Genomic DNA, 12,658 nt, shown 5'->3' on the forward strand with positions numbered 1-12,658 from the left:
AATATTAGAGGGCATAACTTTAAGGCAAGAGGGGCAAAGTTTAAAGGCGATGTTTTTTTTACACAGAGGGTGGTGGGTGCTTGGAACGCACTGCCAGGGGTGGTGGTGGAGGCAGATATGATAGTGGTGTTTGAAATACTGTTGGATAGGCATGTAGATTTGCGGGGAGTGGTGGGATATGGGTCATGGTTTTTTTGTGTTCTGTTTTTTTTTTAAATTTTAAACCAAAATTGTGGTGACTGTTTGTACATTTGTGGGTCGTGCAAAACAATTCCACCGCGCTGTGCAGACGTGACTTTCAGGAACCATTGACCGAACCATTGTTAATCAGCAGCGGACAAGGGGCAGGCAGGGTGGGAAACACGAGTCATTCAGCTCGGCTCTGCCTGTGCAACTGTAGCAGAGTGTGGTGGATCACCCCGTCTACACTTCACGCTGCCTCGGGAGCTCAGCCAACATAAACAAGGGCCGCTCACTCCCCGGTCATTCCCTCCCTCTCTCCCATCCCACGGAAGACGCAGAGGCTTGGAAGCACGTACCACCAGCTTCAGGAACAGCTGCGTTCTTCCCTGATGTCAGAACACCCATGGTCCTCTCGAAAGCTAAGCTTATCCCCAATCTTCCAATCTACCTCAGTGCAGCCCCTGCACTTTAAAAAAAAAAAAAAAACTTGCGCACACTCTGTAGCAATAATGCTATATTCTGCAGGTATCGACACAAAAACCTAGAGTAACTCAGTGGGACAGGCAGCATCTCTGGAGAGAAGGAATGGGGGACGTTTCGGGTCGAGACCCTGCTTCAGGCCTAACTCAGTGGGACAGGCAGCATCTCTGGAGAGGAGGAATGGGGGACGAGAAGGGTTTCGACCCCAAACATCACCCATTCCTTCTCTCCAGAGATGCTGCCTGTCCCGCTGAGTTACTCCAGCTTTTTGGGTCTATCCATGGTTTTAAACCAGCATCTGCAGTTCCTTCCTACATCTGCTATATTCTGCACTCTGCTTATTTTCTCTCATCCACAATTGTTGTTGTCATGTTCGGGATGTTTGCTTGGAGAGCACGCTATAGACAACGTTTTACGATGTATCTTAGTACACATGTGTGTACTAAAAAACCAATGTGAACGGTAGTCAGTCTGGAGAAGGTTCCCGGCCTGAAACATCATCTATTGTAGGCGGCTCGGTAGAGTTGCTGCCTCACAGCACCAGAGACATGGGTTCAATCCTGACCTCAGGCTCTGTACTCTGTCTGTACGGAGTTTGTACATCCTCCTCATGACGGCCTGGCTTTCCTCCCTCACTCCAAGAATTGTGGGTTTGTCCGCTCATTGGCTTCTGTAAGGATTGTAAATTGTGTAGGATAGTGTTTGTGTACGGGGTGATCGCTGGTCGACGTGGACCCGGTGGGCTGATGGAAGGTAAATCCTTGATTAGTACGGGTGTCGGGGGTTATGGGGAGAAGACAGGGAGAATGGGGTTAGGAGGGAGAGATAGATCAGCCACGATTGAATGGCGGGGTAGACTGGATGGGCCGAGTGGCCTGACTCTGCTCCTATCATTTATGAACTTATGACCTTGTGAACTTATGAGAGAACTGCCAACTTCTCTGAGAGCTGCCAATGAGTTTCTTGAGCGATTCCAGGACAGTTCTCCTAAGGCAACACGCTACAAAAACTGACAAGGGATTAAGTGTTGAGTAACGAGAGGACAAATTAATTAACAGAAGAAGAAAGATGTGGAGCCTTGAGCAAAGCTGACTTTGAGGGAAGGAAGTTCAAGCCGGGATGTTAATTGTGTCGTGTGTTTAATGGGTAAATTGCAGTAACATTTAGGGGCTGCACGGTGGTGCAGCGGTAGAGTTGCTACCTTACAGCACTTGCATCGCCAGAGACCCGGGTTCGATCCCGACCTCAGGCGCTGTCTGAACGGAGTTTGTACGTCCTCCTCATGACCTGCGTGGGTTTTCTCCGAAGTTCTTCGGTTGCCTCCCACACTCCAAGGACGTGCAGGTTTGTAGGTGAATTGGCTTGGTGTAAGTGTAAATTATCCCTCGTGTGTGTAGGATAGTGTTAATGTGCGGGGATCGCTGGTCTTCGCGTACCCGGTGGGCCGAAGGGCCTGTTTCCGCGCTGTATCTCTAAACTAAATAAACAGGGGGACGAAAAGCGCGAGAGGGTTTCAAAGGGCGTATTTGCTCCAATACAAAAAACATGTCCTTAAAAAGCAACTAATGGACTAATGTAAACTATTAATGGATTACACAAACAGGGTTATCCGCTGGGCCAAGACAGGAGCAGAGAGAAACAAAGTGGCCCACGCAATTATTAGGCTGCAGGAAAATAATAACAGAAGTAAAATAAGGGCTGTTGGGGTTTGCTACTTGTACTAAAGGGGCGGCACTTTAGTGCGAGTAGCAATCCTCGTACTACTCGTGGCGCAGCGGTAGAGTTCTTCCGTTACGAACTCTGGCACGGTGGCGCAGCGGTAGTGCCAGTGACCCGGGTTCCATCCTGACCACGGGTGCTGTCTGCACGGAGTTTGTACCTTCTCCCCGTCTGAAGAACGTTTCCGACCTGAAACGTCACCTGTTGCTCCAGAGAGGATGCCTGACCCGCTGAGTTACTCCATCACTTTGTGACCAAAGTTGGTTCGAGAATGCTAAAGTTGCTTTGCCTAATTGAAAAGTTGGTTTGGATTATCTTACTCAGAGTCCCCCTCCGCTCATCAGGTGCCGAGGATTTTTCCCATCGATTAAAAATAAGAGAGTTATTAGTGTTTAAAAAATGTTGAGATTCTCTCCCCTGTCAATCACGCCATGAAGGCCATGCCCCTTCTAGTGGGAGGGATTATAAAACCTGGTAATATTGGAATTGGTGGAGAGGTGGAATATTGCATTGGGGGACCAGCCCTCCCATGTGAAGCTGGGACCCAACGGGTCCCACTTAGTCTAGTTTGTTCTATATCTCTCTACATCACCATCTATATCTCTCGTTTCCCTTTACCCTGACTCTCAGTTGGAAGAAGGGCCTCTACCCGAAACGTTGTCTTTTCCTTTTCTCCGAACCCGGGTCTCTGGCGCTGTAAGGCAGCAACACCACCGCTGCGCCACCGTGACCCCCCAGTCCTCTCCAGCACTTTGTGTCTTTTTTGTAAACCAGCATCTGCAGTTCCCAGTTTCCCCAAGGCTGCCTGAACTTTGTTGGTCATTTCTGCGAGGTGGGTTTGACTTGTTTTGACACTGTTGCCCTGCACAACTGTAGCACAAATATATCCGTAACGCCACATTCTGCACTCTGCCACTGTTCTCCTCTCGAGCTGCCTGTTGTACGCCTGTACGGGTTGGTGGGCAGCGTGTGTGAATGATTGACTGGACACCAGGCAAAACAAAGTTTGCCGCAGTGTCTCTGTGCACACGGCAGCAAAAATATCAATGCCAACTGGGTCAAGGGAGAGGGAAAGTTGAGGACCAGAAGGCACGGCCTCAAAAGCACGGGACGTTCCTTTAGAAAGGAGATGAGGTAGAATGTCTTTAGTCAGAGGGTGGTGAATCTGTGGAATTAATTGACACAGAAGGCTGTGGAGGCCAAGTCAATGGATATTATTAAGGCAGAGGTTGATAGATTCTTGATTAGTACGTGTTATGGGGAGAAGGCAAGAGAATGGGGTTAGGATAGAGAGATCGATCAGCCATGATTGAATGGCGGAGTAGACTTGATGGGCCGAATGGCCTAATTCTACTCCTATCACACGATCTTAAGGGATCTGCAGGTTAATTGGCTTGGGACTATCGTAAACTGTCCCTAGTGTGTGTAGGATAGTGTTAGTGTGCGGGGTCACTGGTCAGTGCGGACTCGTGGGCACGAAGGGGGTGTTTCTGCGCTGTATCTCCAAACTAAACCAAGAGGAGAAGTTCCTTTCCAAACTCTCCCTGACCGGATCCTTCCTTTCATTCACATCCAGTCTTGCTCTCCACAACTCCAGCCGGTCCTGCCCAACAATTCCTCTCAAGGCAACTTCCATTTACAGTGATCAGTGGCAGCTCAGCGAACTCTATCTCAGCTGCTGCCAAAGTATTAACATTTTACTTAAATGAGCAGACAGTGCGCTGAGCACGACGCTCCACACATGATCTCACCGTGGCCTTTACACTCAAACGCACTCCTGCTGCCATCTCTATGCAAATCCCCAGGCTATGAATGATGACATTTTATTCGCTTTTCCTGATTATTTGAGGCACCGACTGCCGATTTACAAATAGGCCAGAACCAGGAGTCGAAATGACAATACGTTCAGCCGCCATCTTAGTTTAGATCGACACAAAGTGCTGGAGTAACTCAGCGGGTCAGGCAGTATCTCTGGACAATGCTTCGGGTTGGGACCCTTCATCTCCCCTCATTGCCCCTAGTCCGTGTAACCAGTTCCACAGCTCTCCACGTTGTATCGCACCTTCCCCAGCCAACAGTGGGCCCACCACGCACCACCCCTGCCCGAGGTCTTCATTGCCAGTCCTGGTCTGTTCTCACCTCCAGCTCTTCACCCCCCTCCCATTTTCAGTCTGAAGAAGGGTCCCGACCCGAAACGTCACCCATCCTTTTCCTCCAGTGATGCTGCCTGACCCGCTGAGTTACTCCAGCACTTTGTGACTAACATTGGCACTGCCCTCGAGGAGAGATTGCCATAAGGTCATGAGGAATAGGAGCAGAATTAGGCCATTCGGCCCTTCAAGTCACCTCTGCCATTCAATCATGGCTGATCTATCTCTCCCTCCCAACCCCATTCTCCTGCCTTCTCCCCATAACCCCTGACACACGTACTCATCAAGAATCTATCTATCTCTGCATTAAAAATAATCACTGACCTGGCCTCCACAGCCAGATTGGTAAGTGTTTGTGTCTACGTACGAACATCAGGCCAAATTATTCTATTATTCCTTGTCTAAACACCATGTTGTGGCTTTCACCATCTCTCGTTCCCTTCTTTAATTGATGCTTATCATGAACGCACAGAGTATTTGTCCAGCTATTAATGATTAGTTTAGTTTAGTTTAGTTTACTTTAGTTTAGAGATACAGCGCGGAAACAGGCCCTTTGGCCCATCAGGTCCGTGCCGACCAGCGATCCCCGCACATTAACACTATCCTACAATTTTTGCATTTACCAAACAAATTAACCTCTTAGGTTGGAGGAAACCGGAACACCCAGAGAAAACCCACGCAGGTCACGGGGAGAACGTGCAAACTCCGTACAGACAGCAGCCGGGGTCAGGGTGGGACTGGTGACCCTGGTTGTGGGAGGCAGCTACTCCATCGCTGCACCACCGCGCCGTCTCCATGGTTACCAGCCAGGGATCCCCACAAACGTGCCGGCTTGATTCCTGCAATGTTGTTTATTTGACCCGGTGGCAATCCTGACCTTCTACGCTGCAATGTTGTCTCTGCCTATCACAACACTATGCTGGGGGGCAAAGGGCAAGGTTAGGCAAAGATGAGATTGAAGAAACAAACAAACTGGCCATTTCCAAATCCCCACGTGTAACATCTCCCCTAGTAGATCACCAGTTGCTGCCTGGATCACGGCTGAGGGTTGAATCCTCCCACACACTAGGGGGCGGTAGAGTTGCTGCCTCCCAGAGTGCCGGGTTCAATCCTGGCCATGGGCGCTGTCTGTACGGAGTTTGCACGTTCTCCCCGTGGAGTTTTCTCCGGGTGTTCCGGATCTCCCCCCCCTCCCCCCCCCCCCCCCCCACACTCCAAAGAAGTACAGGTTTGTGGGTTAATTGGCTGGGTATAAATGTAAAATTGTCCCCAGTGTGTGTGGGATAGTGTTAGCGTGCGGGGATCGCTGGTCGGTGCGGACATGGTGGGCTGTATCTCCAAATCAAACTAAAAAACAAAACTAAAAGGCGGCGTCTCTGGTGGCATTTCGGGCCGTGACCCATCCTCAGATTGAGAGTCGGGGGAGAGGGGAACGAGAAGTTTGAGAAGGTTGACAAAAACAAAAGACACAGAGTGCTGGAGGAACTCGGCGGGTCAGGCAGCAGCTCTGGAGGATATGGGGGGGGGACGTTTCAGGTCGGGACCCTTCTTCAGGGGAGAGGGGGGTGGGATAGAGTCTGGCAATAGGTGTATATGTGGAGGGGGGAGGGGTGGTTGTTTGGCAGATTGGTGGAGGCGAAGACCAGGGATGAAAAGACAATAGGTAGCGAGACAAGGAGCGAAGAAGAAGAAGTGGGAAAGTGAAGCCAGAGGAAGGAATGTAGGTGGGGGATGGGGGGTGGAATGGAGGGGGGGGGGGGGGAGGATGGGGGAGGAGAAATTGATACTCATCCAGGTAAGGCACAGGGAAGGGAGGGGGGAGGTAGATTTGTTCCCTAAAATTGGAGAATTCAACGTTCAACAAGCCTGGATCGCCTCGGCGCAGAGGGAGAATAAGGAGGGAAGAGACAAAGACTTTAAGATTTTTGCCTTCCATCATAGCGAGGAGGTGCCTGGTGCCTGGTGAATTCACTGTGGTGGATGTTCATTTGTGTTTATCGTGTATTTTTGTCATTTTTAATATATGTATGACTGCAAGGCAACGAAATTTTGTTCAGACCAAAAGGTCTGAATGACAATAATGGCTACTTTGACTTTATACCGTAGACACCCAAGTGAATCTGCAGAATTCTGTGCCCCAGAAGGCATTGGAGGCCAATTCACTGGATGTTTTTTAGAGAGAGTTGGTGAGAGCTCTTAGGGCTAACAGAATCAAGGGATACAAGAGAAAACAGGAACGGGGTACTGATTTTGGATGATCAGCCATCAGCTGGCTCAAGGGGCCGGATGGCCTACTCCTGCACCCTATTTTCTATGTTTCTAAGTGGTTTATGAGGTGTTGTTCCTCCAGTTTGCATGTGGTCTCACTCTGGCAATGGAGGAGGCCCAGGATAAAAGGGTCAACATGGAATGGGAAGTGGAGTTAAAATGATTAGCATTCATTCAGCAAAATTCATGGATGCCAAATATCAGCAGGCACTGGACAGGTACATGGATAGGTAAGGGTTATCTTGTGGGCGGAGCACCAAGGCAAATTCCTTGTATGTGAATGCTTGGCCAATAAACTTACTTACTTACTTACTTACGGTGACACGGGCCAAACGCAGGCAGGTCGGCACGTTGGTGCTGCGGTGGATTTCCTGCCTCACAGTGCCAGAGCCCCGGGTTCGATCCTGACCACAGGTGCTATCTGTACGGAGTTTGCACGTTCTCCCCGTGACCGGCGTGGGTTTTCATCGAGGTCCTCGGTTTCCTCCCACACTCCAAACAGGTTCAGGTTTTGTAGGTTAATTAGCTTGGTATAAAATGTAAATTGTCCCTAGTTATTTCAGCTAGTGTTAGTGTGTGGGGATCGCTGGTTTAGTTCAGGTTAGGTTTGAGATACAGCACTGAAACAGGCCCTTCGGCCCACCGAGTCTGTGGCGTCCAGCGATCCCCGCACAGTAACACTACCCTACACACACTCGGGACAATTTACGCATAAACCAAGCCAATTAACCTCAGTGGGCCGAAGATTTAATTGGAACCCGAGGGGGAACGAGACGCCGGAGGAGGTAGTCGAGGCAGGGACTATCCCAACGTTTGAGAAACAGTTGGACAGGTACATGGATAGGACAGGTTTGGAGGGATAGGGACCAAACGCAGGCAGGTGGGGCTAGTGTAGCTGGGACAGGTTGGCGGTTATGGGCAAGTCGAGCCGAAGGGTCTGTTTCCGTGGTGTACGACCCTGTCTGGGAGTGGGGGTGCGGGGTGGGGACTTATTTTGATTGAAGGCAACGTTTAATATTGGAGCAGGTTTATGCTCCTGCTTGTATAATTCACATTGCTTTTTATTCTTGTAAAGTGACTCTAACCAGACCTAATCTGCCTGCACTCCTGACACATTAATCTCACTACAAATAGCTGCTGGTGAATGTTGTTGTTGTAACTGCGATCTCTGTAACGTCAAAGCACACACAGAGGACCAGGGTACGCACAAATAGTGACAGCACCTCGGAAACAGCAGCGCTCACACACGTGGTGAAGTCGTGCGAACGGCCAGCAGTGCAATCAAGGACCAGTCTCATCCCCGGCCACTCCCTCTCCTCCTCTCCTCCCCCCTCCCCCCCTCTCCCATCGGGCAAGAGGTACAGACGTGTGAAAACACACACCACCAGATTCAGGGACCATCACGCAAACCGACCTCCCTTCCATCGACTCCATCTACACCCCACGCTGCCTTGGCAAGGCCGGCAGCTTCAGCTAGGATAGACACAAAAAGCTGGAGTAACTCAGCGGGCCAGGCAGCATCTCTGGGGAGAAGGAATGGGTGGCGTTTCGGGTCTCGAGATGCTGCCCGTCCTCAGCTTTTTGTGTCCATCTTCAGTTTAAACCAGCATCTGCAGTTCCTTCCGACACAGCTTAATCAAGGACCATTCTCACCCTGGGCCACTCCCTCCCCTCCCCTCTCCCATCAGGCAAGAGGTACAGAAGTGTGAAAATGCACACCTCCAGATTCAGGGACAGTTTCTTCCCAGCTGTTATCAGGCAACTGAGCCATCCTGTCACCAACGATAGAGTAGTCCTGAGCGTCTAACTCATAAGCTCATAAGTTATAGCAGAAGTAGGCCATTCGGCCCTTCGAGTCTACTCTACTAGCTACCTCAATGGAGACCCTTGGACTATCTTTGATCAGACTTTACCTTGCACTAAACGTTTTTCCCTTTATCCTGTATCTGTACACTGTAGACGGCTCGATTGTAATCATGTGTTGTCTTTCCGCTGACTGGTTAGCTCGCAACAAAAGCTTTTCACTGTACCTCGGCACACGTGACAAGGGGCAATTTACAGAGGGCCGATTAACCTATAAACCCGCGCGTCTTTGGGATGTGGGAGGAAACCAGAGCACCCAGAGTAAACCCACGCAGGTCACGGGGAGAACGTACAAACTCCGTACAGACAGCACCTGTAGTCGGGATCGAACCCGGGTCTCCGGTGCTGCAAGTGCGCTAAGGCAGCAACTCTACCGCTGCGCCACCGTGCCCACCCAGAGAGTTGTGAATCTGTGGAATTCTCTGCCACAGGAGGCAGTGGAGGCCAATTCACTGGATGTTTTCAAGAGAGAGTTAGATAGAGCTCTTTGGGCTCATGGAATCCAGGCATATGGGGAAAAAGCAGGAACGGGGCACTGATTCTGGATGATCATATTGAATGGCGGTGCTAGCTCAAAGGGCCAAATGTCCAACACCTGCACCTATTTTCTATATTTCTATGAACTGTGGCTGCTATTTCACCTGGCAATATGCACCTGCTAATACCTACAGTAACTGCCACAACTGCCCTCAGCTAAAGGCGCAGAGTATTTTGAATCTGCAAGCTTCAAACAAGAGCAGTGGCCCGGGCAAATCGCCAACCGCCAACAGTAAAGTGAGACACTTTACTTTGGACTTGAGATACAGCGCGTGGAAACTGGCCCTTCGGCCCGCCCAGTCCGTGCCGACCAGCGATCCCCGCGCACTAACGCCATCCTACACGCACTAGTGGACAACTTACAGAAGGCAATTGACCTACAAACCTGCGCGTCTTTGGGAGTGTGGGAGGAAACCGGAGCACCGGGAGAAAACCCACGCAGGTCACGGGCAGAACGTGCAAACTCCGTACAGACAGCGCCCGTAGGCAAGGGGGTGGGGGGAGAGGGGTGGAGAAAACGAGAGAGAGGGGGAGAGGGAGAGAAGGAGGGCGATAGAGAGAGGGATTGGGAGAGAAGGAAGGGGATAGAGAGAGGGGGGGGAGAGGGAGGGTAGAGGGTAGACGGGAGTGGAGGGGGAGGAAGAGGGAGAGAGGGAGGGGAGAGGGGGGAGGGGGATAGAGGGGGTGGGGGGAGAAAGAGGGGGAGAGAGGGGGGGGGGGAGGGAGGGAGGTGGAGGGGGGGAGAGAAGGGGGGTAGAGAGAGAGGGAGGGAGAGGAGAGGGGAGGGGGAGGGGAGGGGGGGGGGGGGGGGGGAGGGTGGGGGGGGGGGGGGGGGGAGGGACGGGGGGGGGGGGGGGGGTGGAGGGGGGGGGGGGGGGAGGGGGGGGGAGAAGAGGGGTAGAGGGCGATTCTCTCCCCTTCGCTTCCCCAACGGCTCCAGATTCACCAACAACCCCCCGCCCCGAGTCCCAGATTTAAAACCAACACCGCTCCACATTTCAGCAAGAGCGAGTTTCATATTCCTACCGACCAGCGTGGAACTGCCCATAATACTCAAGGGGTCGACCAGTGAACATAGCGAGGAGAAAAACATTACTGTCGTGAATGTTTGCAACAGAAAGCGAAGACAGGCACATAAAGCCGGAGTCACTCACGGGACAAGGCAGCATCTGTGGAGAGAAGGAGCGGGTGACGTTTCGGGTCGAGACACTTCTTCAGACTGTACTCAGACTTTGTTTTACTCGTTGTTCCTTACCGTTCCAGATCACCGTCTATGTCTCTCGTTCTCCTTCATCCCCAACCAGTCTGAAGAAGGGTCTCGACCCGAAACGTCACCCATTCCTTCTCTCCACAGATGTTACCTGTCTGTCCCGCTGAGTTACTCCAGCTTTTTGTGTCTTTCTTCAGATTTATTTCGCTTGGGCAGCGACCAACCCCGCGGTGTGAAGGCTGTGGAGGAAGGAACTGCAGGTGTTGGTTTAAACCAAAGATAGACACAACAATCTGGAGTAGCTCAGCGGGACAGGCAGCATCTCTGGAGAAAAGGAAGAGGTGACGTTTGCAGTTCCTTCCTAAGCAGAAACAGAAAACGGATTCCCGTCCGAGGCATCGACTCCAGCCGAAACGTCAATGAAATCATTACTTACTGTTGCTATCGCGGCCAGCGCCACCGCGCTCAGTGTCCACGCTGCTCATCTTTCACCCGTGTGCTCACTCTGCAGCCCCGCTAAACACCGCCTGAACCAAGCCCAGCCCATCAAAGCCCATCACAGGACAGCCCAGCCCATCACAGCCCAGCCCAGCCCAGCCCAGCCCAGCCCAGCCCAGCCCAGCCCAGCCTAGCCTAGCCTAGCCAACCACAGCCCATCACAGCCCAGCCCAGCCCATGACCCCACCCAGCCCACCACAGCCCAGCCCAGCCCAGCCCAGCCCATCAAAGCCCATCCCAGGCCCATCACAGGGCAGCCCAGCCCATCACAGCCCAGCTCATCAAAGCCCATCACAGCCCAGCTCATCCCATCCCAGCCCAGCCCAGCCCAGCCTAGCCTAGCCTAGCCTAGCCAACCACAGCACAGGACAGCCCAGCCCAACACAGCCCAGCCCAGCCCAGTACAGCCCATCCCATCACATCACAGACCAAGCCCATCACATCACGATCACGTACAAACTCCGTACAGACAGCGCTCGTGGTCAGGATGGAACCGGGTCTCTACCGCAGCGCCCGGTTCTGTTTTAAATGACCGCACCCTTATTCTGAACTTATGCTCTCTTTTCGTTCCTGACTTTCCCACCAGAACATACATCTATTCTAATAACCTTGGAATCTCCTGGGATTCCCCTTAGGATCTTATATTTCCGAATGAAATCACCTCCCGACTCTAAGGAATACAGTCTCAAACTGTCCAGCCGAGTTCACTGTCATATGCACAAGCAGGGTGAGGTCCAGGCACCTTGAAAATCCTGGGTAACTTGGGCACCCCAGAGTATGAATATTGACCTCTAACTTATAGAGTCATAGAGTGATACAGCCCCTTTGGCCCAACTTGCCCACACCGGCCAACATGTCCCAGCTACACTAGTCCCACCTGTCTGCGGTTGGTCCATATCCATCCAAACCTGTCCTATCCATGTACCTGTCTAACTGTTTATTAAACGTTGGGATAGTCCCAACTTCAACTACCTGCTCTGGCAGCTTGTTCCATACACCCACCCCCCTTTGTGTGGAAGACGTTACCTCTCAAACGTTAACCAATGTCCTCTGGTCCTCGATTCCCCTATTCTGGGCAAGAGACTGTGCGTCTACCCGATCTATTCCTCTCATGATTTTATACACCTCTATACAATCACCCTTCATCGTCCTGCGCTCCAAGGAATAGAGACCCAGCCTACTCAACGTCTCCCTATAGCTCACACCCTCTAGTCCCTGAATCTGGAGGTAGACAAAAATACTGGAGAAACTCAGCAGGTGAGGCAGCATCTATGGAGCGAAGGAAATAGGTGACGTTTCGGGTCGTGACTCGCTGAGTTTCTCCAGCATTTTTGTCTACCTCCGATTTTCCCAGCATCTGCAGTTCTTTCTTAAACACTGAATCAGGAGGTGTGCGTTTTCACACTTCTGTACCTTTTGCCTGATGCAGTTACAGCATCTTTTACCCCAGTCACATGGGGTAAGAAAAAAATACATCGATGAATAGTACCACCAAATCTAATCTTCCCAGTAATTCATAAACTGAGCTGGCGAATGTAATACCCCCATTAACTAATGTACACTGTGATACACTAGAGGATATAATATCCTACATATTAACACACACTGTGCCGTATCCAGGAATATAATGCCATCAAACTCTAAATGGGGATCAGATCCAGGGACCATCCGGAGTATTGCCCTTGCACTGTGCTATTCAGCAGCTGAATATGCCTGCCCAGTCTAGGGGACGTTCTTCACACGCCAGGCA

At 51.4% G+C, this 12,658-nt stretch overlaps 1 protein-coding gene across 1 annotated transcript in view; it reads right to left on the reverse strand.

The window, feature by feature from the left end:
- gcgra (glucagon receptor a) overlaps nucleotides 1–10,968 on the reverse strand; it is a 32,916-nt gene extending 21,948 nt beyond the window's left edge. The window contains 1 exon segment of the mRNA XM_055653806.1: nucleotides 10,847–10,968. The gene's annotated coding sequence lies outside the window, so the exon portion shown is untranslated.
- Nucleotides 10,969–12,658: the final 1,690 nt, after the last annotated feature.

Source organism: Leucoraja erinacea, chromosome 23 (assembly GCF_028641065.1).
Source record: "Leucoraja erinacea ecotype New England chromosome 23, Leri_hhj_1, whole genome shotgun sequence".
Classification (NCBI taxonomy): domain Eukaryota; kingdom Metazoa; phylum Chordata; class Chondrichthyes; order Rajiformes; family Rajidae; genus Leucoraja; species Leucoraja erinaceus.